The sequence below is a fragment of the Capsicum annuum genome, chromosome 6 (assembly GCF_002878395.1).
Source record: "Capsicum annuum cultivar UCD-10X-F1 chromosome 6, UCD10Xv1.1, whole genome shotgun sequence".
Lineage (NCBI taxonomy): Eukaryota > Viridiplantae > Streptophyta > Magnoliopsida > Solanales > Solanaceae > Capsicum > Capsicum annuum.
Window position 1 is genome coordinate 58,700,862 of NC_061116.1, and position 27,238 is coordinate 58,728,099.

The 27,238-nt window shown below is 36.6% G+C and overlaps 1 pseudogene; it reads right to left on the reverse strand.

Annotated features, from left to right (window-relative positions):
• The window catches only part of LOC107853437, a 75,422-nt pseudogene that overhangs the window by 6,824 nt on the left and 41,360 nt on the right, over positions 1-27,238 (reverse strand).

A 27,238-nucleotide genomic window follows, 5' to 3' on the forward strand; every position in this document is an offset into this window, starting at 1 on the left:
GAAAAGAAGATCGCAATGGTTATTTATGGTCAACTATCAAAATAAGCTTACCTATACTATCTTATTAAGATGGTTAACTTTTATCTAATAACTTGAGAATCAAAAGGTAATGGTTAAACTGGGATCCAAGATAAGAGTTAGTAAGGTGACACCCTGAGACTAAAAAGGTAAAGGGTGAGATCCGCCAATGAGTCCACAAGACAGTTAACGGTACATAACTTATCAGATTCTATATGCAAGCTATCAGAATAGTTCGATAGTGCACGATAAATCTACAGAGTTGAGAAGCGAAGGGAAACACAAGCCTAGTGTCCTTCTTAGATTGTTTACAACCAAAATCATATAATTCTTATTACTTCTTAGTAGTTACAATAAATCCCCTCTTTCTACTTTTTTGTACTGCTTGGTTATTTCAATAAGTTCAAGCAAGATATCTGATGTATTCTCTATGGAATCAACCCCAACCTAGTTGGGTTACTATATTTGACAATAAGCTCTTTATCCTTCTAAGGAGGGGTAGTTTAGGCATTATAAAATTTTGGCACAGTTGTCGGGGAATTTTGTTGTAGATCGGCTGATTAGCATTGTTGAAATTGTCAGATTTTTCTTTTTGATTCTTCTTTGGGTTTATGCTAGTGTGTGCCTACTCTTCTTGATATGACAATTTGGCCAGAGGAAGTATGGACTGATGAAAACTTCTTAATTATTAATCCCGATCCTTTTGATATGGTGTAGTATTACAAATGTGTGACAAATATAGTGTGTAAGCACAAGGATGGCCTATTAGAAACACTGCCACACCTTATCCCTAATAATATGAGCTTATTCAACAGGTTGATAGGTTTGTCTTGGATATTTACCACTTAAAAGTAGAGTTGAATCCTAAAGCTACTGCATGTGATGCCCATCAACTTAGTTATGAGTGGTGTGAGACTGAAAAATTTCTGAGAAGCCAACTTGAAAATTTCTCATACTCTTACAGATAGTGTCAGTTTTAAGGAGTTCATACTATATTTAAATGGGGATGTAAATAAGAATACAATTCCTGATTTGGGGATCATTGGACTTCATTCGACGCATTTTTCCACTTTGTATTTTGATAGTCTGATCTTGATCGACCCATCCAAACCTGAAGAAGAGTGCAAGAAAGAGAAAGCATGTCTTTATTCCTAAATTTGTTCTACCAGAATCAAAGACTTAGATTCCTTATGTGAGGCACAAGAATTAAAACATGCCACATCTATTTCTTTGGTCATTTATTTTTATACCTCTGCCCCTAGAGCATAATGGAAAATTATAAAAACAATTAGGGGTGCAACTAAGTGGAAAGAGAAAATTAGAGGCCAATTCTCGGTATACCTTGATGAAGCCTGAATAATCAAGGACCCATAGGATTATTGCTAAAGTCTGAGTAGTCAACATAGATACATCATGTTGCGACATTAAAATAGGCGCTTCTTAGGAGGTAAGCCAAGGTATTTTGGTGTTTGTATATGTTATTGTGATTGATATTAGATCTTTGAACCTATGGTGCCGTAGGTATGCTCCTAATGCTCTCATTTTATGGCAGTCTAGGTAGGGTTGCTAATGGGTCTTGATGTACTCTTGGGGTTTTTATTATCGTGCCTCTTTTTTTTGGAGTCATATTCCTAATAGAGCCGACATATTTAGGCATATTGTATTTTATTTTGTGATGTTTTGTGTTTAATTAAGAAAAAAATGAGTATATAGGGAAGTTAACATATTTTTGTTGTTTTTTGAGAAAATGATACCCCTTCAAAAGCTTTTTTTTGAATTGTGTGTTATGTATATATATATATATATATATATATATATATGACTATTATGAATCTTGTTATGGCATTAGGATTAGGGATATTATAATCATTGCTAACAGTTGCATGAACTAGAAAGGTAGTAGCTTATGATGTGAGCCTGTGCAATGTGTGTGTAAGATACTACTTAGTTCCCTTTGTGCATTGAATCCTAAACTTTTCCGGTTAGTCTAGCCTAGGTTATAAGATAGTCAGTTAGGAAAGGATCATAACCCATTCATGAAATTAGTACACTTTTAACGTAAATGACCTTTCTAAAGTGAAATACTATCCCTTGATCCCAATTTTGAGCTTGCATAGCCTATTTCTTTGTTTTCAGCTTTCACATTCCCATTTGTGGTACAATGAACCTATTTTTGCCTTGGTCCTCCTTGGACAGTATGCACCTCAACTCAAGCATATTGCCTAATTTGAGGGTGGATATTAGAGGGGCACTTAATGTGAAGTAGGTATGAAGAAAGGAGAAATAAAAGAAAAATAAAGTAGTGTTAGGTGTGGTAAAAGAAGAAAAAGAAAGAATAAAAGAAAAAAACCCCAACAAAATAAGGGTGGAACAAAGGGAAATTGGTTAAAGATGGACCACATAGTTAGTGTAGTGCCAAGGAGTCTTAGTCACTTGATATATCCTTATGTACCATACCAGCCCCCCAAGCCTACATTACAATCCAAATAAAGTCATATAGTGATCCTATCTTGATTGTCTGAAAACTAAGGTAAAGAAAATAAAGGCAAGCCTATGGTACTTGATGCGTGATGTTGCCTAAGACTAAGATCCAAAGAAATATGCTTTGATCGATGCCAAATATAGTAACCCAACTGGTTAGGGTTGATCCTATAGGGAAAATGTTGAACAGTTTCTTAACTTGATGAAATCCACAAGTAATGTGGGAAAGTAAATGGAGGGATTTGAAACCAATCATAAGTATTAACTGAACTTGAATGCTTTGATTTTGTTAGAAATAGAAGACGAACATTAGGACTATGTTCCCCCTAGATTGTAAACTCATTAAATTTCTCGTGTTCAACCCACCTATTCTGTTGCTCTACAAGTAAAGTCAACATGATAGGTATTATCGATGGTCTTGTAAACATGTTGATAATTCTCACCCATTACCTTGTGAGTCTCACGGTGTTTCCTTATTTCCCCTTGTCAATGAATTCAGTTCAACTTTCACTTTTTGAGTCTCAAGTTGATTAGATGAGATAATGGAATAATAAAATGGAGTGAATCTCAAAATACTGTCTTAATCCTCTTTTCCTAATCTCAAACTCCCTTGTGAGGACATTATCAAATACAGGCACTCCTCAAGCTTCTGCAGTAGCTTTGAGGTCAATTTATATGAAGAAGATTAAGATATATGCACAACCATTAGAATATATAAATCTCCTACTTCCCTTATGTAGATAATCCACCAAGGTTCCCACAACCCTTGTTAGAGAAATTAGTCACTCATGTTCATGTAATAATCCACGATGATCAATAAAGAATTCATGTAATTAGCTGCATAAGAATAATAAAACTAAAATCTAAAGTCTTCAATTGAATAATAACCCAAAAATTTCAAACATAATGTAAAAGTATGTAATAGAATATCAAGGACATAAAAAATGGCAAAGAACGTAAACTAATAAAAGATTAACCCTAGGGTAATTATAGTTTCTTAAAAAAATCCAAAAATCCTAATTAAAATAGAATAGTAAAAGTAATGTCGGCACAAGGTACGACTCGCTCATCTACTCTTAAGGTCTTCTTATGAGTCATATTGTGCTAGTCCATATGTTCTCCAGTGTATGATCTTTTGAGGCTACAGGTTTTTGTTATCACAACAACGCATGCTCATGAGTCGTACCTTGACCATACGACTCGTGGCCTTTACTCGTTACCACCTGGGACTTTTTAAATGCTATGAACACTGGTCTGCTTACGGTTTACCCATACGAGTCATACTCAGACTTCCTACTCATCTTTTTCTAAGACTACAACTCTGAATCTGACTTTAGTTTCTATTTTATTAATGACTGCTTCTTTAGACTCGTATCCTCATCTTTCGATCCATATGCTCCAGTCATATCTTATCATCACTTGGTTTTTCTATTTGGCTTTTCTCACTGCTATGCCTACGTGTGAACCTATGAGCCGTTTGATATGTTGACAACTGGAAAGGTGACTCGTATCATCTGCAAATTTGTATTCTTTAGGTTTTTTTCTTAAAATTTCATTCCAATACTATTATTAACCTGTTTCTCCTAGAACAATCACAAAAGCACATCATATATACTAAAATAACCCAAGTACAAGCATAAATTCTTTGTATTAAGCATTGAAAGTGTCGTGTTTCCACTGCAAATCAACACTATCAACTTGGAAGTTGGCATGTCCTCAAGCAAAACATAAACCAAAACTACTACCCACAACAACAATGCTTAAATAGGAAGATCCTAAAATACCTATGGCAGAGACTTTTTATTTCAATTTTCAACATTTTATTCCCCTACTAGTTTTAAATTTTCAAGAATCAAACTGTGTATTTCAATTTGGCTCACAGAGAAACATAAAGAAATCCAATGATGGCCTTACATTAGTAACAAAAAACTAGGCATAGATACAAACCATACAAACCAAATAATCTAGCAATCTAACAACATAACCCATGTACGATCACATTCAAAAAAATCCCATACACTTAGTTAATATCAATCAATTTATTTAGGGATATTATAAAGATGCTTTCGCTCACAAAGAAATATTGATCGGTGTATACAGAATACCATAGGCTTGCCCTTATGCTTTTTTTCCTGGGTTTTCAAATAGTTGGGATAGCTTCACTAAAGGACTTTATTCGGTTTGTAACGTAGTTTAGGGGCTGGTATGGTATCTTCTTGGGATTCTTAGTGACTACGCCTCCTTAACACTACGCTTTATTCGGGGTCCACTTATTTTTCCACTTTTACTTTATTTTATTTCCACCCTTATGTATCCCTCTTTGTTTTAAAGCACATTCATACTGGACCAGGTATGGTTTTCTTTTCTCACTTTCTTTTTCTTTTCTTTTCTTTTCTCTTCTTTTATTGCATTTGTTTTTTTTTGTTTTTTTCTTTATACATGCCTTTCTTCATACTCATTTTTTCCTATGCACCGCTATAATAGCCAACCTCAACTTAGGAGATTTGCCTGAGTTGAGGTGCATAGTGTCTAAGGAAGACCAGGGCCAGAACAGGTTCATTATAAGTAAAACGGGAAGGCAAAATTAGTGTAATCAAAAAATGGGTCAATCAAGGCAAATTTTTTGGATCAAAGGGAGTCATATCACCTTTTGTTGGGCATTTAGGCTCGAGTGGAATGGCCTATGATCATTTCCTATTTGACTATCCTAAACCCTAGGTAAGAGTAACTGAACAATTCTAGATTCAGGTACACCAGGAACTAAGTAGCGCCTCACACACACTCACATAAGGTTATATGGGTAAGTATTAATTATCCAGTTATGCGATTGTTCTCCCTAGTTGTTCTATTCCTAATCCTAATGCCATTATTATATTCACAATTGTCTCACACATACACATACATATATCACACAGTCATCAAGATATTAGGTGAAACATTATTTTTTTAGTACAATGATTCAAAATTAAAATCATTTCAGCTCAATTATTCAAAATAATATCCACTACCACCAGTACAAATTTTCTTCCTATTTTTAGCTATTTCAACACACGAACAAAAGATATCAAAAACAAAAATAACAACAAGACATGTTAGTTCTCATTCTTTTCATATTGTGGCCACGGGCTTGTAAACATGGCAAGTATAGCCCGTGGCAACCTTGGTACAACCCCACCCCAACTTAAATCTTATGCATTGTCCCTAATACATCTAACAATAAAATACAAGGGATCTGTAACATACCTGGGTGCCCAAGGTGCTAGATTATACAGTATCATAATGTATGCCCTCATCTCGAGTCCAACCATCCTTAACTGTAGTCCCATCAACTGTTGGGTCTGTCTCTGCTATAGTGACATTGGTTTTGATTGGTGTGCTCAATGGTATATCGATCAGCACTGCCCCAATCACCATCATCAGTCTCCTATCTTGAGCTATCGTCTTTAGCATGCATCTCTTGGAGCCTAATCTATCAGTCCTGCTCACTCTATAGGCTATCCTTTTTATCCTTTTTCTTAGCTTTATTTTCTACACTTTGGTTCTTTCTTTTCTTTCTCTCTTTTATTCTTTCTTCCTCTGGAATAACCCAAATGTTTTCAACCTCTATTTATAGCTCAACCTTTATAATCATGGTGTTGGGATGAATGGTATATCATACAGCTTTTCCACCATTTTCTTGATTCTAATGACCTCCGTTTTTACCTTCAATATGGGATTTGGCCGCTCCCCAACTAATGAGTCATCCATTTCTCAAATGCATCTAGTCTACGCTGCACTGGTCTGTCTTGGTTTTCTGGCTTAGTTTTAACCCAGGGCTTCACACACCCTTCAACTTTTTGGACCTTTACCTTCAACATGGTCAATCTCTTCATCGCCTTATCCTACATGGCCTATGAGATCACTATCAAGCCAGCCACCATTGCTCTAGGTCAAGGTGGTATGGACTATGTTAGAGGAGGGGCACTAGATGTACCCGTTGTATTTGAAGTCTATGGCTCAGTCCGTACACCTCCACCTATGGTGTCATCAGTCTCAGAAGCCTCAGCATGTCCACCCTGACTCTTGTACATCTTATCTATTATCTTTTCTCCTCTTCTCGCTTTTCTATCCATTGGGTCTATTGCATCTCTGATCAACCCCAAATCTGTAGTGTGTGTGGGCTCAATAATCTTATTAATCTAGGAAAGTTCCTGCACCCCAGTAGCTAAATATATCTGAGTTCATATATAGGGATATACCAGCAATAAATTCTCTCCGCCTAAAGCTCTATCACGTATTTCTTGAACTAAAAACTCTCCCACATCGAACTCATACCTAGCCATAAACCCAGCTATCAATGATGCACAAACCAGGCTAAGTACGTTGTCACCAGTAGTAGGATAAAGTCTATTTCTGGCCAGTGTCCACCACACCTTGGCCTCAAAGTCTAATATATGTTTCTCTATTTTCTACAACCTCACTCCTGGGCCACCTACCACCCAAACTATATCTTTACTAGTAAAAGCAATCAAGCTCGCAATCCACTTGAAATATCTTATTTTATCTTCTGACCCCTGCTGCTTTCAAGTAATTTTAAGTATTTTATCCATGTGGTAATCCATATTGCCTATGTTCACTAGTGGCTGGATTTTTGGTCAATTGAAAACCTAAGAAATGATAAGCATGGAGATGTTCACCTTCTCCCCAAATAGTGAATGAGATAATAGGCTCTCCACCTCTCCATAAGTTTCCCTGCAGATACTGCCTCTTTAACTTACCCTAATACGCTGCATAAAACTCCCGTACTAATGTAAGATTGTACTTTTCAGGAGTTGTACATACACTTATTAGAAAATAGTAAGGAAAGGAAAGAAAAATAAAGAAAAGTATGTGTTAGTATGCATGTTTTGTTCAGGATATGACTGGGAGTTAAGAGTCGTATGAGCTGGATATAACTCGTATTAATGGGTCATATGATAATCAGTGTGTATGTAAATGTTAACCGGTCAACTACCAAGTTTTTCTAACTAGTCGTAAGGAAAAGTTACGATTCATTACCAACACTCATAAGTAAACCAAAAATAATACTCTAATAATGGTACATCCTAGGTCAGTACGACTTGTGTTTATGAGTCCTAAGGGTTGGATACGACTCTCTTAGGTTAGTCATACCCAGACTAGAACCTACACTCAGTTAGATTTCTATGTTGTCAGTGATTACGAGTCTCATTATGATTCGTTATGTGTAGGTACAAGTCGTAAGGGATCTCGTATCCACTGAAACATAAGAGTTTAACTTATGAGTTGATTCCAACAAACATTCCCTAAACTAACCTTTCAATGCTCAACATTACCACCCCATTTTAGTCCAACAACACATAATTTTTAGCACAAAATATCAACTTTACCCCAACTTCCATTTTAAGCTCAATTTCTAAGAACTAGGGTTAAAAATTTCAACACACATTGATATCCAACTCAAAGAAATGCTAAAATCTCAACCTATTTTCAACTCCAATCTTGAAATATAGAGCATTTGAGTTCAAAAACTTACTTGAATGGTTGAGATATTAGGGTTGTTGAATTTTAACTTTTCTTCCCCAAATTCTTGTGAAATTCGAGCAATATGAGAGAACCAATTATTTTATGTGTGTTTTTGAGTGAATTCATGTGTTTTAGAGCTTAAGGACTGATCACAAATGAAGGTATTTGATTTTTGTAGTATTGGTTGCCCGAATCGGGAGCCCTTTTTGTTTAAAATTAGGTGAGTTGGTCTGAGTTGACCCATAATCCTTGACCTGGTAAGCTTGGTTACGAGTCATATGTATGAATCATACCTAAGGTTATGGGTCTTTTCCTCCATTCATAAAGACGTGGAACTTTACCTGGGTTCTTGAGTCGATACGACTCAGTGTGATGAATCATACCATGAGGGTACGACTCATTCTAAGAATTATAACAACTCTAAAAACTTTTAGCTGGATCTGCATCATCTCTCTGGTCCTTACGACTCTTGCTCACGACTCGTTACCTTAAGATATGACTCATGAAGAGTCCGTATGACCTAACTTCTTGGAATTTCTAGCTCTTTTCTACAATCTTTAGTCCTGTACACTAAACAAACATACTACCATATAAATAAATAAGTACAAAACATGGGTTGCCTACCTTGCAGTGCTTAATTTAACGTTGTGGCACGACAGTCTAAGTTAGATATTCAAATTTCACCAACTAGCCTTATGGTTTTCCTCCCATGCAATGCTTGATTTAACACTGCATAATTTCTATGGTTACTCAAACTTCACCAAGGTCCATCCAAAAAATCGCATTAATTTCCTGAGTAATACCCATATAATGCTTTACTTGTTGCCCATTCACCTTGAACGAGGCTTCACCATCCCGCTTCAATTCCAAGGCACCATATGGACAAAATTTTGTCACCATGAATGGACCATACCACCTAGACTTCAATTTATCTGGAAACAAGCAAAGTCTAGAGTTATAAGGAAATATCCGGTCACCTTTATCGAATATCCTCTTCTCAATCATGTGATCATGATGTAGTTTCATCTTTTCTTTGTAAAGTGCAGAACTTTCATATGCCCAGAGTGGGAATGTATCCAACTCATTCATCTTGTTCATTCTTGACTTTGCTGCATTTTGCCACTTAAAGTTCAACTTTGTCAAAGCCCATAGAGGTTTATGCTCAAGTTCAATAGGCAAATGACATACCTTGCCATACACCAAGTGATAATGAGAAGTGACAATGGGGGTCTTAAAACTTGTTTGGTAAGCCCATAATGCATCATCTAACTTTCATGACCAATTAGTCCTATTGCCATTTACTGTCTTCTCCAAGATAGACTTGATTTCTCTGTTGGACACCTCAACCTGCCACTAGTTTGCGGATGATAAGGTGTTTCCACCTTCTGTTTCACTCCGTACTTCTTAACAATACTTTTGAATTGACGATTAAAAAAATTAGCCACTGTCACTAATGTTATCATGTGGCATGCAAAATCGAGAAAAGATGTGTTTTTTTTAAGAATATGGTGACACTACGTGCTTTATTGTTGGGGAGCGCAACCACTTCCGCCCACTTGGAAACATAATTCCCACCCACAAGAATATACTTCATGTCAAACAAACTCATAAAAGGGCCTATGAAATCTATACCCCATACATCAAACAATTCCAATTCTAAGATAAGAGTCATAGGAAGTTCCTAGCATCTAGAGATGTTACCTTGGCGTTGACATTGATCATAAGCTGAAGCAAAATCATATGTATCTTTGTAAATTATTGGCCAATAGTACCCACATTGCAAGATTTTGTGGGTTGTGTAGGTTCCTATATAATTAACCCCAACTAGTGAAGAGTGACAAACCTCAAGTATGTTCATTATCTCCATCTCAGGTTTACATCTACAAATAATCCAATCCATACAAATTCTTAATAGATAAGGCTCATCCCAAAAGAATTTTCTTACCTCATGCGTAAAATTCTTTCGATGGTGAAAGAAAAGATCTTCTGGGACTCGATCACTTGCTAGATAATTTGCATAGTCTGTAAACCATGGAATTAGATCTTAGGAAGATGCTAATATCTGCTCATCTGGAAAACTATTATCAGTCTCATGCCCATCTTCAACATTTTACATAGCTTCCTCCTCAAGTCTAGACAAATTATCCACAACTTGATTCTTAGTGCCTTTTTTGTCCTTGACTTTGAAATCAAATTTTTATAGCAATAGAACCCACCTAATCATTCTAGGATTTGCATCTTTTTTGCCATTAGATACCGCAATGCTGCATGATTAGTGTGCACAATCACCTTTGTCCCAATCAAATAAGACCTAAACTTCTCAAAGGCAAAAACCACTTGCAACAGCTCTTGTTCAGTAACAGTGTAGTTTTTTTAGCAAGATTTAGTGCCTTGATAGCATAGTAGATAGGATGAAGGATCTTTTATTTTTGTTGGCCTAGTACCAAACCTAAGGTCAGTCCACTTGTGTCACATATAATCTCAAATGGCAAGGACCAATCTGGGAATACTATGATAGGAATGGTCATCAACTTCTTGTTTAGACATTAGAAAGCGTTCAAGCATGCGTTAGTAAAATAAAATTTCACCTATTTCTCAAGAAGCCTACAAAGAGGGTTGGCAATCTTGGAGAAATCCTTGATAAATCGCCTATAAAACCCAGCATGCCCCAAAAAGCTACGAACGCCCTTAACAAAAATTGGTGGAGGTAATTTCTCGATCACTTCAATCTTTTATTTATCTACCTTAATACCTCTTTTAGAAATTTTGTGTCCAAGCCTAATACTTTCTTTAACCATAAAATGGCACTTTTCCCAATTATGTACCAAGTTGCATTCTTCACACCTTATAAGAGTATTTCTAAGTGAACTAGGCAGTCACCAAAAGAATCACCAATGACTGAGAAATCATCCATAAACACTTTGATGGTGTCTTCTACCATGTCAGAGAAGATTGACATCATACAACTCTGGAATGTGGGAGGAGGGTTACATAACCTGAATGGCATACGTCTAAATACAAAGGTCCCATAAGGACACGTGAAGGTTGTTTTCTCTTGGTCCTCTGGTACAATAGTTATTTGGTTGTAGCCTGTGTACCCATCTAGAAAATTATACCATTATCTGCCCAAAAGTCTATCTAGCATCTGGTCCATGAAGGGCATAAGGAAGTGATCCTCCTGAGTCCATGCATTCAATTTTCGATAATTTATGGACACTCTCCATCTTGTGACTGGCTTCATTGGCACTAGCTCATTATTCTCATTAGGCACAAAAGTGATACCTCCTTTCTTTGGAACACATTGTACCGAACTGACCTACTTACTATTAGCAATGGGATACACTACACCAGCATCCAACCATTTGATTATCTCTTTGTTGACCATCTTCTGCATAGGAGGATTAAGTTGATGCCTATTTTTTATACTTGAAACATAATTCGATTCAAGTTGGATCTTATAAGTACAAAGGCTAAACGGGATACCCACAATAATTGCAATGGACCAACCAATGGCCCTCTTAAATCTTTATAGCACTGATAATAAAGCTTCTACTTCTATATCAATCAAGCCAGCTACAATGATTACCGTCAAAGTGTTTTTGGCCCCCCAAAAATGCATATCAACAATGATAAGGGAGAGCCTTCAACTTTAAGATGGGTGGCTCCTCAATAGATGGGTGAGCAGGTGGAGTGGTTCTATTTTTCATATCCAAATCAAGCTTCTTTGGTGCATAAGTATTAGAACCATACCCATAGAGTGCAAATACCATAACATCATAGTCATCAATACCATCGTTGTCAAAGTTTATGATCACGGTAACCAAAGCTTCAACACCGAACCTGTTTTCAATATGAATAACAACAAAAGCATCATTTATAATGCTTAACTTACATGTCAAATTAAGTGCAAGGTATTCTTTGTTAATATAATTACGCAACTTTGAGTCGGGGTCAAATCCACGAGGAACAATGTGAGTGGTGATTAAAAAAGTTCAAAATAAAAGTTACTTGTTAAGTTCAAACCTAAGATACAAGTAATTAAGGAATTTAAAATTTTTAAAAGATATGATTATTTTTGGACTTTTAAAGGACTAACTTGGGGATACAAATAATTAGATAGTAAACAATTAGAAATAGATCTTGGGATTATGGTTTACTAGGGGCAAGTTATGCATGGGAGCATGATGATTAAGTGTAAATTTTAGTCGTTAGTGATGTGGTAGTCTAGGTTGAGAGCCCTTGAGACTTGTTTGTAAACAAAGCCTCAAAGATGTTACTCATTGACTCTTTTGAGTACCTAATGAGTGTGTCAATTAAAGCCACCAAACACCTCAATTAGGCATCCATATTTCTAGGATAATACACTAGGTATAGTCAACCTCATAATCACCCTTATGTCTGAGATAGTGAAAATTAGCAAATTATGCCTATAAATTATTTACTATTGCCTTGGTTCCTACATCCCTCTTTCCAGGATGATGTAGGTTCTAAAACTTCACCCAAACCCCTCTCTCAAGGATGGATTAAGCTTTCAAGATCTTTGGATTTCACCCATAAACTTATTTACGTGTTTGGGGCTTTCACCCACAAATCCCAACCATTTTTATCAAGCAATAGTAGAACCCATCATCAACCAACTAGCATATATACAAATGAATCACAACCCACAAACAATTGTGCCCTATACTAATATAATTCCAAGAAGAATAACTAGTGACACATAAGACTAATAAGCAAGATATACCAAAAAATCTCAATCAATTTTGATTTATTGAAAGATAAAGATAAAGCAACTTGCAAGCTTTAAGATTCAACAATTCTTAAATGAAAATTGCCAATCCTCCACTTGAAAGCTATTTTAATGTATTCTTCACCCAATAATTAGTACAATAGTTGTCACTTCAAAGTTGGAAACTAGATGGTGGAAAATTCCACAAAAGTTGGATCTCCCTTATGGGATAGGGTTTGATCCTCTTAAGGGAATTTGGGAATCAGCTATGTGCATTTACAAATTTGCCCCCAGGCATAATCCTACTTTGCCACAATCGTGGTATGTTGACTTGTCTTGACTGGCTGCGATAGGGACCATCAGACCACAATCGCGGTAACAGAGCCTTGTTTCTGCTCCAGGTCTTCCAGCTGCATTTCTTTTCTCCTTTTGATTATTTTTAGCTCAAACCCACATCTTTCCATCTCATAGCCTGTTTGCCTACAAAATGTGTATATTAAGACATTTAATCACACATATGTCTTATTTATACATTTAAATCATGGTAATGTGCATAAATATTTAGTACAAGTGAGTGGTAAATTCACCACTCATTAACACCTCCAATTAAAGCTTTGCTTGTCCTCAAGAAACACTACCTCTCATCATAAGACAATGCATATTTATGCCCAACTTGCATGACCCAATGATCACAATGACTTCAAACTTAGTTGATACCACGCATAGCTCATCAAACATGGGCAACACTCTTTACATAATAACCTTCAACACAAAATGCAATTTTCAATGGTACAAAAGACTTTAAAGAGTATCATGCAACAATAACCAATACTCTAGAAGTAACTCGACTTTGACCTCAATAACCACATACTTATTATTCCTCAATTATTCGAGAAATGATAAAACCACCCGCCTCAACTTGTTTGCATGCCTCCTCACAAGAAAGAAAATTCCACACACCTAGCTATCAAGTATGCAACATGGAATTTAAGTGTGGAACACACTCTCTCTCAAGAACTCTCGATGCTAAAAAGGTATCACGCCATAGACTTGCCCTTATATTCAATCGCCACAGCAATGAAAATACTTGGTTAGGAATCATGAAGGGATTTTTGAGTGTGTAACATAGGTTTTGGGTTGGGTCGGATATCCTTTATGAACAACATGGCTATACCCTCCTTGAACATCTACATCACACTATTTCATCCAACTTTTGATCATGGGCCACTTTTTTTGTTTTTACTTTTTACATATGAGCCTACTTTTTCTTTATTATTATTCCCTTGGTACACCCATTTTATTTCCTAGCACCATTCATGCTTCTCTTCCCTTTGTTGTATTGTAATACCTCGTATTTTTTAGCTAGAAATCAAACCACCGTTCCTACGTGTGTAAGCTCTAATTCTGTGGTTTATACTTAGATTCATGTGTCATGATCTTTCACGTATATGAAGTGATTATGAGGTCAAAAATGTTCATAGAAATGGCCTAATCAAGTTGATCGAAGAACCTTTCATTCATCCAAAATTAGATATTCGATTCTACAAGGGTCTAATTTGAACATGGATAACTCCTGGTACACAAAGAATTTGTCAGTTCAAGACCTACCAAATCGTAGATAATTGAATTAGCTTTCCAACTATACCAAATTTTCCAATATCCAATAACTGAGCGAAAAGTTATGGCTTTTTCCGTGTGAGGCAGTAAGTCGATGCGATCATGACGCGTCGCATCGAGATCACGTCGACACAAAACCAGATGCGGATATAAGGTTGTTTTATGCATTATTTCAGTTTGTAATGGGTCTAGGAGCACCGTGGTCATTTCTCCTCACCCAAAATATGTCTATAACATTGAATTTCAACCCCAAGAAGCCAAAATATCTTATTTTTCACTTTTTCTCTAAATATCAAAACCCTAACTCCTCCCCCAAAGATTCAAGAACTCATCCATACGGTCAAGAATTCCAAGAAATAAATCAAGATCCAGGTTTCGCTCTTTCTCCTAAATAATCTAAGGTACATGGGGTTTATCCTAAAACTACATGGGCTTGTTGAAACATTCAAATATGATTTAAAGTTTATCAAGCATAAATTTTGAAAGGGGTTTTTAAATCCATGATTTTAATTATGTTTCATAAATGTTTTAGTGATATTGTTTTTTTGTCCTTTCGGCCTTTCCCCCATAAATTGATTTATATATATATGTATATGTATGAAAAATTAAGATTGAAGACTGTCTGAGAGCACAAATTATGAAATCCCTCTCTTGTGTTGAATTAAAGTTTATGATCTTGTCAAAAAAGAGTTGAAACGCATGTTTTATGATTTGCAAGTAGTTTTCACAATTTCATAGCATTTGAATATGATTTAGAGATGATGAGAGGGTGTTTCTTGATATAATTATGTTATTGTGTTAAAGAGAAAGAATTGTGTGTGATTGAGAACTTTGACATGACCACCTTGTATTATTGAAATATTAACAAAGAAAGTTGCTTACATGGTTTTACATGAATTATAAGAAAGAATTCTTTGATTGATTTATAGATATGGTGGTCCCAAACCTTACATTTTGAAAATAGAGATTTTTATATGATATTAATGGCTCAAAGATGCGACTTGCAAGTCAAATGGTATGATGATACCATATGTATGTATGCCATAACAAAGTTAGAGTTGTCAGAGTTTGATTTTAGAGAATACATGTTTTAAAAAGTTAAAAATGAGCACAAAGAGGGTTTAGTGGTTGCTCGAAGAAGGCTTGAGTTCAAGTGACTTAGCTCAAAACCGTGTTTTGCCGATACGGGTTCATTATTTCCCCATGAGAGAATTTATGCTAGCCTAGTGCCTTGTGGCGTACAGAGACAGAGACTCCAACCTTTGCGAAAAACTCAGGTTGGGGGCTTGGATGCTGAGTTAAGGGCAGATTCCATATAGCCCGTGGAATTTCAGAGCTGTAGGGTATTCCACCTAGTGCAGAAGTAAAATAAAGAGTATGTCACAGAGTTCAGATAATTGTTCAGAGTTTTTTTAAATATGCCCATGTGTTTTCTAATCATATTTATATGTATGAACAAACTGTTTTTAAATTGCTCACACCTATTTTGAATAAAAATTATTATTTTGGATTTGCTCTGCGTACCAGTACAATTGTATTAACCCCTACCTCTCAGGGTCTGAGGCTCAGTCTAGAGGTCCGGCTAAGCAGTAGAGTTTTCAGACAGAAGCGGATTGTGGCGTGGTGAGCCCTCTTTATTCCAGAAGGCCTATTTACTTTAGACTATGTTATTTATTTTTTTTTGGGTCCACTGGGGGCCTTGTCCCATATTCAGACAGTTTGGTCATTTCGTATGTATTAGAGATTTCGCAGATAGAAACAGATATTGTCTAGATGTTGATGGGTCTTCTTTAGTATTGATATCCTTATTTCAGAGCATGACCATGATTTCGTATTCTTTTATATTTCTGCATTTTTCCTTCATATTATATGAAAGTGTGTATTATTACCAGATAGAGAAGGGCGCCCGGGCCTTCATTGTTCTGGATGCTTGTCACGGCCAGGCCCCAGTTCGGGTCGTGACATGTATCCTTTCTTTTTCTTATTCCTTTGTCCTCAATGCTTAAGCCCATAGGCACTCACTTACAACTTCGTGGTTCAAAGTTACTTCTTCTAATCTTCACCACCCCCAACTTAGGCTTTTAGCCTCAAGTTGCAATTTTAAGTTCAAGGAGGTTAGGGTTTGAAAGAGGGATAAAAATTGAAAGGCTCACGACTTACAATGTGTTTGCCAAAGAAAAATCTAAAAGCTCAAAGTCGGTGACTAGGGATAACATCTACACAAGGGTAGGCTTTTTAGGCTAAAGTGGACTTCCAATGCCACAAAGATGGCCTAAGATCATCTCCCAAACCAAGTAAAATCAAAATTATCCTTGACAAACTAATGGGGAAAGTCCTAGATGGTACAAGTACACAAGAGATTTGGAAAAATGAGCTCATTACATATGGCATGAAAATTCACCAAGGAGGCTCAATTGCCCCTTCTGCTAGAGACAAAAATGTAGTATCTACTAATTCTCACGAGCTAAACATTTTGGAGTCACAAAAAGAGAAAAAGTATTATTACAAGGTCGCTCACATCCATGCCCTTGATTTTTCGAAAATTTTGGATAGAGGGGGGGTGTTTGTTTTGCGTTTGAACCACACACAATTTGGTACCCATAGCAACAACCCAAGGGTTTGTCTCACATTGTAGCTTTCATACGAGAAAACCAACCATATGGCTGCTAAATTTTTGCCATGGGTATGAAAGTGATCCCAAATCTGAAATGCCATAGGAACTCAGATTTCCCTTAAGAATGTCATAACTCAATATATCATAGGGAAAAGCTCATCCAATATCATCACAACTAAAATAAAATAGAAAATCCAAAAACAAACCAAATAACAGATCTATGAAATGTGGGCACCATCAGAGTGCCCAAATAATTCATCCCAAAAATAAAATAAAAATCATCCAGAATGTCATGAAAACATGCATAAAACATCTAATAGTACAAATTCGAGGACTAGAATCCCAAACTTAAAAATTTGCAGTGTCCTCACAGCATATTCAATAAGGCAAGAGAAAAGGGTGATCCATGAATCTGCATCAAGAGCTGCTCTCTCCTGTTGATTCTTCATCTTTATCATCACCACCGGCATAACAACCTAACCACTAGAAGGGCCTCATCATCACTCTCTATGCTGGGAGAAGGTAGTCTATCATGGGGTTTCAGGACCTTCCACAGGCCCTCGACCCACTTCCACATCTTGCGAAAGAAATTTTCTCTCTTCTTCTCCCTTTTCTTCATCTTCTCATGGGAGGCCCTAAGCTCCCAGTGATACACTTCTAGTGCTGAATATGCACTCTCGATCCTAGAAACTATGGATCTTTACATCTTCTACTTCTCCTGATACTTATCATAATATGAGTAGGACACATAAGAATAATGCCTGGTTGAGGGCTCTTTCGATCCCTGAGGAAAACCTGATACCATCTCTTTAATAACCCTAATTTCCACACCAATATCCTCTAGAGGTGCAGTAGTGAATGGTCTGTACGACTCTAACTCCTCAGCTGTCGAATTTCCCAAGTTGATTTTTCTCTTTTTACTCTGGTGGATGCACCCTCACCCTGAATCTTTAGTGGAAAGATATGGGGGTTTAGTTTTACCCAGGTGTCTGGTGATACTTCTCTACTTCGGCCCTCCTGCACAAATTAGTAATAAGAGAAGGAAAGAGAAGAAGTGTACCACACTAGCTCTTGAAATATTTTCTTTCTGAAATCTCAATCTGGCCCACATTTAGAACAATGCCAGATAAGTACAAGCCATAATTTGAGCTCGCATATCTGTGACAGCAGTCAAATATGTGCATGGTGAAACATGGCTATAGATGATATTCAACTAAATCCTGGCCTCTGCAGTAAATCATTTAGGGAGATCCCTCTCTTGGCGGCAAACTAGGGAACCTCTTTGCCAGGGCACAGTATATTAGCCATTTAGGTCCCTAGATAACACCCTTTAGCTTGGAACTCAGTCATATCTACATCTGGGAGCACATATAAGTCATTGATCTGCTCCGGTTCAAAGTGCACCTCCTTTTTCTAATCATCATCACTGGGTTTGAGAGAAAGACTACGCTAAGATTTGTGTAGAACTATCTTACTTAGTGCTCATTGAAAATGCAGGGGTCTGAGGCAAAAAAAAATTCACCCAGTAGCAGCCATCCTATTGAAAACTTCAAGTAATTTCTTCCATACCTTGTCCATGCAAATACCCCTCTCCAAGAGTAGCTTTATCTTTAGGAGGTAATTGTAGTAAAGATTGTGACACTCTGGAGCCATGGAGCAGATATTTTCAAAATCCTCCCTTTTGTTAGTGAGTACCTGTAAGTAACACAACCTAGACCATCATTAGCAAATGCACACCAAAACCATGGTAGGCTAATCAGCTAAATTCATGTGGTGGTTTCATAGTGGGTTTTGGGGTGAAGAATGGGCATGCAACATTTTTTATCTAAGATGGAAATTGGTCTCAGTTATGGCAATGCAGACCTTTGACCGTGATTGTGGTACTACAATCATGGTCCCAATGACCGCAATCATGGTATCTGAGACCATTTTTGACCAAATTTGCAACAGCACCAAATACAAAATTTCAACCCAAATTTGTGTTCCAACTATCTAAACAATCATCATGCTCAAGAAACTTAACCCCCATATACTTGATTAAGCCCTCAAAACAAAAAGAAATTAACAAGGAATTCATTGGGGCATTTAATCAAACATATGGTGCACACCAATTCTATCCTATTTAAGCTAAATTTTGGGTACTTAAAACTTCCCCGTCGGTATGTACAACAACTACAACAACCTACCACGTAATTGTTCACGTTTAAGCATAAAATTTGGTATTATAAAAACTATTTTGCGCCTACGCTTATGACACATGCTTTAGTCCACTAAAGCACATAATTTAAAAAAGGAATAACATATACGGTAACGTAGGATAAATAAGGGATTCACTAAATCACTTGGATGCACAAATACTTTGGACTTTTGGGTGCAATTTTGAGAGAAAAATGGGAATTGAGTGTCGGGAGTTATGGGAATTTGGATAGTCATTTATACAGAGTTGACTGCGATCGCAGTCCAATCTCAGAGATCACGGTGACTTGGGAGCCACAATTACAGTTGAAGGTCCGCGACCACGATAACATAGGGCATTTATTCTCCCTTGTTCAGCCCAATATATATGAATTCAACACTTTCCCTATTTAATTTCAATCAACACCCCTCATAGTATCACAATGTCATGGAGTATGCATAAACAAAAATAAAATCTACTCTATCATGCAGAAATAAAAGGATACACGCAACTTTTGTGGCATGATGGGTTGCTTCCCATATTGTATGGAAAGACACCCCTCTAACTATCATTTGTGTTTTCACTTAGCTGATTTGACTCTCTGTCCCAACTTTCTCTCACTATGCATTGAGCGATAGAGGGACATAAGATTCAAATCTTCCAAGATGAAACGTGATAGAAATGAGGACATGGAGATGCGGCTTCTATCAAACCACTTTGAAGACTTGAACCTTTTACCCAATTTCACATCAAATTTTTAGTTTGGCTTCTTGGGTAATGATGGGAATATGCCACTAGTTGAACATCAAAACTTGAGATCCTTGGCCTTCGAGCGTGGGGTTCTCATGTGCCCTTTTTGCATGTCAAACTCCAAAATGTAAGGATGGTGCTCTTTCTTCACAAAACCCATCATTTTCTTAGGTGGGTGGACTATCATCACACCCGCTAGGCACAACGTTGAAAAATAGTTTGAATTGGGTCTTCTTCTTAATTTTGGAGTTGCATTCTTCTTGACATTCTCACCTCAAAATAAACTAGAGACTTCAAAAGAGATTAGCTTGGGTTCTTCTTTTGAATCTAGAACCATTTCCTCAATTGTAGCATTTTTAATTATATTAGGTTTGGTTGTTTGAGAAATCACCAAGGTCTTTTTGCTACCAAGCTCTTCATTTGCCACATAACTTGGTCTTTTTTCTTGATCTTCTCATGTTGGAAAGTGGGCAAGGTAATGTTATTTGAAGGGTTTGTTTCTTGCTTCCTGTATCTTGATAATCTCTCTTCTAACTGTCTCATTGGATTGATGCATTTGGTGAACGTACTCCTCTATTGAAGTTAACCAATCCAAAAGAGTTTGAAGCGTTGCCTCAATACTGTTGTACCCGGCATGTTGTTCTTCCTTTTCCACGTCATGGAACCTATAACACTTATAATAAGAACTAGCATTTTTGTAAGCATAACTAGGGGAGGGAGCATTTGGACAATCATCCAATGTCTATCTCAACCACCACATAAAGAACAATCATACTCCCAATAGGATCAAGATAGTCTCTCCATATCTCTCCGAGGAGCATATCTACAATCTTGCCAAAAGTGGTGTCCATCACAATATGGACATGGATCATCAAGATAGGATTTTCAACTACCAAAATCATATTTATCCCAAGATGCCATAGTGAAAAGTAAGAAAAAAAATAAAAATCTATCCAATACAATAAACAAAATAAAATCTCAAATAAATATTTACAAGTTTGAATCCAAGCAAACAAGCTAAAATTCCAAGCTAACTCAATACGCCAATTGTACCCCACCAATGGTGCCATTTTTAAAAAAGCTCAACTTACACGTCAATTTAAGTGCAAGGCAGTCGTCATTAATATAATTACCTAACTTTGAGATGGAGTCAAATCCATGAGGAACAATATGAGTAGTGATTAAACAAGTTCAAAATTAAAGTTACTTGTTAAGTTCAAACCTAAGATACTAGTAATTGGGGGTTTTAAACATCTAAAAGATATGATTATTTTTGGACATCTAAAGGACTAACTTGGGGCTATGAATAATTAATGAGTAAACAATTAGAGGCGTATCTTGGGATTATGCTTTTCTAGGGGCAAGTTATGCATGGAGCATGATGATTTGGTGCCAATTTTAGTCGTTAGTGATGTGGTAGGCTAGGTAGAAAGTCCTTGAGACTAGTTTATCAACGAAGTCTCAAAGATGTCACTCATTGACTCTTTTGAGTACCTAACGAGTGTGTCAATTAAAGCCACCCAACACCTCAATTAGGCATCCCTATTTCTAGGATAATACCCAAGGTATAGTCAACCTCATAATCACCCTTATGTCTAAGATAGTGAAAATTAGCAAACTATGCCTATAAATTATCTAATATTGCCTTGGTTCCCATATCCCTCATTCAAGGATAATATGGGTTCCAAAAGTTCTCCTAAACCCCTCTCTCAAGGATGGATAGAGCTTTCAAGAGCTTGGGATTTTCACCCACAAACCCATTTAGGTTTTTTGGGCTTTCACCCATAAATCCCAACCATTTTAATCAAGCAATAGTAGAACCCGTCATCAACCAACTAGCATATACACAAATCAATCACAACCCAAATACAATTGCATCCTATTCTAACATAATCCCAAGAGGAAGAACTAGCTACACATAAGATTAATAAGCAATAGATACCCAAAAATCTCCATTAATTTTAATTTATTGAAAGATAAAGAGAATGCAACTTGCAAATTTAGGATTCAACAAATCGTAAATGGAAATTGCCAATCCTCCACTTAAAAGCTACTCTAATGTATTCTTCAACCAAGAATTAATACAATAGTTTTCTCTTCAAAGTTGGAAACTAGATGGCGGAAAAATTCCACAAAAGTCATATCTCCCTTATGGGATAGTGTTTGAGCCTCTTAAGGGAACTTAGGAAACAGCAATCTTCCCCTAGGCATAATCCCGCTTCGCCGTGATAACTGACACTTGTTTGCAATCTAGTTCAGAACTCGTGATCGTGGTATGTTGACCTGTCTTAACTGGCCACAATCGCGGCCTTCAAACTGCGGTCGTGGTAACTGAGGCTTATTTCTTCTCTAGGTCTTCCTGTTGTACTTCTTTTCTCCTTTTGATTCTTTTTAGCTCAAATTGACATATTTTCATCTCATAACCGATATGCCTACAAAATATGGATATTAGTGCCTTTAATCACACATATGTCTCATTTATACATTTAAATTATGGTAATGTGCATGATGCTTAGTGAAAATGAGTGGTAAATTCACCACTGATCAATCATCCCACATAGTCACTTAATCAAAAACATAGAATGAATTCATCTCCTTATCATACACATTAATCAAGAATATCACTCTCAACTTATCAGGCTACTTCATAGATTTGAATATGTTGAATATCATCTGTTCTCTCATTGAGTCTCAATATCAGATATCCTAGCTCTAAATCAATCAACGTCCTTCCCATAGCTAAGAATGGACTTCCTAAAATAATTAGGACTTGAAAGTCTATTTCGAAGTCTAATATCACAAAATTAGCAAGAAAAATGAAAGACACCACTATCACCAATACATCATATATAACACCAACTAGCTTTTTCACCATCCAGTATATCATCACTAGTCTCATAGTGGTTGGTCTGGGATCTCCTAACCCTAATTGCTTAAAACTGCTAATGGCATAAGTTTGATACTTGCACCCAAATCACATAATGCCCGAGTGAAGTTGAAAGATCCAATGGTGCAAGGAATGGTTAAAGTACTAGGATCCTCATTTTTCTCTACCAATATTTTAGTAGCTACGGCGCTGCAGTGATGAATATGTCAACTAGATCATAACTGACTAACCTCTTCTTGGTGATTAGATCCTTCATGAAATTTGCATATCCTGGTATTTTTTCTAATGCCTCTACAAGTGGGATGTTGACTGATAGCTCCTTTAACATAGATAAAAAAAATTGATAGTTACCCTCTTCTTGTTTATTTTTTAGGCTTTGAGGAAAAGAAGGGTAAGATCTCAGTATGTACTTTAAAACAGGCTCCTTGATCGGGTCTTTTCCTTTATCTTGATTACTACTGCTCTTCATATCAACAGAATCATCATTATTCTTTTGTTCATCAACAGTGGGTACAGGCAGATCCATAGTGGTTTTACAACTTTGACTGGTAATGGAATGGCAGTGACTATCATTCTTTGTATTTACCATTGTGTTACCAGGGAGAGTGCATGGCTGCCTTTGATTTACTATGGTTGACATCTGACCAAATTGCTGCTCCAACTATTTTATTGTAGTAGCATGTGACTAAACTTTCTGATTTACCCCTGACAGATCTACCTTAATCTCATCAAGACAAATTTTGTGACTTTTTGTCCTTTGACTAATTTTGACAAAAGTTCGTCTATTCTGAATTCTGAATCATGAGTACCTAGTGGAACCCACCTATCACTCTTCTCCTTGCAATCTTCTTTCCACCACTAATCATCATCTCTCTCTACTCTTATCTCTGTATCTGTAACGACCCAAAATTGGCTCCTGGGACATCACACGGTGATTAAGGCAACAAGTAGCCCCAAGCTAACCCTTTGAGCCTGTTTCTACTAATAACACTCATTCCAAGATGAAATAATTCAAACACTAACATAGCCATATCATATGAAAGGAAATACGGAGAAAATGCTTGGTCCAAATGACCAAGTAATACCAAAAACCTCAACACAACCATAATCTGATAACTAGTCTCTCAAAATATGAAGATGTCAGAATATAGGTCCTCGAACCATGAGGACTCACCACTATAGAAATGTAGATAGAGGTAATCGAAAATCACTGACAAGGTTGGGACTAAGCACCTGAACCTATATTATAAAACAATGTAGCACATAGACGTATATGTGGATCAACACTTGACAATGTACTGAGTATGTGGGGGTGCATGCATTTATATAAAGCAGCATCAATACTCTTTAAATAAATCATGCATGTAATAAGTAATGACTCACATGGCTTGAATAAGTATAAAATTCAAAGCTCATGAATCATGTAAAATGGAACATGTAACACAATCTCGTGAGTCATTATACTTTTAGCTTTGAAATTTGCACTCTTCTCTTATTCTCATTATTCAAGGCTAAAGGAAACTTTAAGAAATACTTTCAACTTATGCATATGTCTCATGCAGAGTAAAATTTCTTTAATGCTCAAGAACTCATAACTCTTTTGGACTCAAATACTTAGAATCCGGAATCATGTAACTCTGGAACATACTTGAAGGCATATCATTCACGTTAGGAAAATATCTTATTTCAAGCTTAAGGGAAAAATACTCATAACAAGGCAAAGTATTTTAGCTTTAACGGAAAATATCTTATCTCAAAGCTTTAGTTTTAAGGGAGATTCTCTTAACCGACATAAACCATGCGAGCTACATGGAGTCCAACGCTTTGTCCTCCTAAGGAAGAGACCCCACATTGGGGAGGAGCATCATACTCTTTTTCAGGGAGTATAACCTCAATTCAGTGATCACTTATCTCGGTCTCAAGCCCAATATCTCAACCGTAGGCACAAAAATCATCTCGGCCTTAGGCCCAACCTACGATGGCACATAGTTCTAGGGTAAGAAACCGGGATAACTTACTCAACTCGGTGCTAAATACTACTCCCTTTAGTTTCTCTCACTCATCTCATGAAAATCCACTTTAGAATAATCTCATGGTTCAATAAGAACCCAATAATCAAATCTATAATCTCATGTAGTAGAGTGTATTTCAAAACTCAATGAACATTAGGTCAAAATATTTCTCAATAATCTAAGAATACTCAAATAATGGGTGCTTATAGGACAATAGTTCATAAAATATCAAGTCTGAAGTAGGGCTTAATAACCCATAATTCAATCTCAAGTTAGAACTCATCAAAACCATAATAGATAGCATATAGATTCATAACTCATGTAGCAATCTGTCAATTTCAGCAATTTATCTCAAAATCTCAACATACTCATATACTTCAATGTTTCAAACATTTCAACTATTAACTTCTCAAGGATTAAAATCATAGGGTATAGACCCAGCTATAATTTCTCAAGAAAACATGTGAAAATCATGCCATTAGACTCTCAATTCATGGGAAGCATCAAAATATTATAATCGATAATAATGGGTGAAAACCCCCAATTCAATTCCATGTAAAATCTCATAAATTGCAGAGAATTGTAGTTTAAATAAGCCTTTGGACACAAGGTTGAAATGATTACCCTTGTTCAAAACCCCACATACCTTAGATTATGAAATTGGATGAACTCTCACTTTTGGAACTCTATTCGTACTCTTGAATGAGGGTTCTTGAAGCCCTTGAATTGGGAACCTTGACTCTTGACTCAATTTAGAAAATCAATGGTGGATTCTTGAGATTCTTGGAAGAGGTTTTGGATACTTAGGGTTCTTGTTGAGAGAAAACTTGAGAAAAACTTCATAGAACACTTGTAATTGACTTCAATTTGGTGTTTTCATAGTTTAAGAGGCTTGGAAAAAGTCCAAAGTTCTCTTTTTAACTTCTGTACGAAGCTGGAAAAATTAAACTGGGAACCCAATTTTATGGGATATCGCGATGCGCCACTATCGCGGTGGCTCACAGAAAATTAAAAAATGGGAATCTGGTAGTCACCGCAATGCAGAGCCATCGCTTTGTCCCACTAGTTGGAACCTGGAACTTCAGCACAACATGTCACAATTGCGTCAGGCCATTGGAAATTGACTATTGCGAAATTGGGGTCCTCCGCGATGTATCACTATCGTGAAGTACCACTGGAAATTAACAATTGTCCAATAGACCCTCTTCGTGATGCGCCAATCACTAAAATGATGTTGTTTTACGACTAGGACTTGAATTAGCCATAAATTCTTGCCCGGGTATCAGATTTGGGTGAATCTTATATCGATGAAAAGCTTATCAAATTTCCCATGTGATAAAACGTCGAAATTATGGAAATTCTAAATGGTTAAAATGATACTCACTTAGGAATTCACTCCTTAATCTTTTTTAGGAGAAATTAAGCTTAGGAAAAATTCAAGGTATTACAATATCTCCCCCTTGGAAACATTCGTCCACGAATATCGCTAGTTAAGCTAAGAGCACGGAGGAAATTGAGTACGTAAAGCTGGAAGAACTCGCTAAACTAAATTTATGTCTTTCTAAACTCCTGAATACTTTAGAGAATTCATGAATTTAATAAGGGTAGATGCATAGCTGAAACTTTAGACTAGAAGGGCTAAATTAAGGAAGAATATTACCTTTGGGTTAATTTGAACTCGCGGAAAAGAGGTGCAGGTACTTGGATCGCATGTCTGCTTCTACCTCCCAAGTAGCACCCTCAACTGATTGGTTCCTTCATAAAACTTTGACCAAGGGAACTTCTTTGTTCCCCGGTCTACAGATCTAAAAATCTAGAATCTCAATAGGAATTTCATCAAATGAAAAACTATTCTAAATATTAGCACACTCTGAAGGATCTACTATAACGAAAACACCAATATGCTTTTTAAGTATGGAGACATAAAAAATAGGATGAACGGCTGACAACTCTGCGAGCAACTCAACATCATAAGCTACTTTTCCAATACGGCTCAAGACTCTGTAAGGGCCAATATAACGGGGACTAAGATTACCTTTTTTACCAAACCTCTTCACCCCTTTCATGGGTGAAATCTTCAAGTACACCAAGTCACCACCTCAAACTCAAGATTCCTTCTTCTCACATCGACATATGACTTTTGATGACTCTGAGGTGTCTTCAACCTTTCTCTAATCAACTTCACCTTCTTCATAGCCTCAAATACTGCATCAAGTTCAACTAAAATAGCTTTACCTACTTCAAACTAACCTTTGGGTGATCTACATCTCCTACCATACAAAGCCTCAAATGGTGCCATCCCGATGCTAGCATGGTAACTATTATTATAGGAGAACTCTATCAATGGAAAATGCTCATCCCAACTTTCTTTGAAATCAAGAGCACATGCCCTCAACCCTTCTAGGGTCTGAATGGTTCTCTAATCCTGACC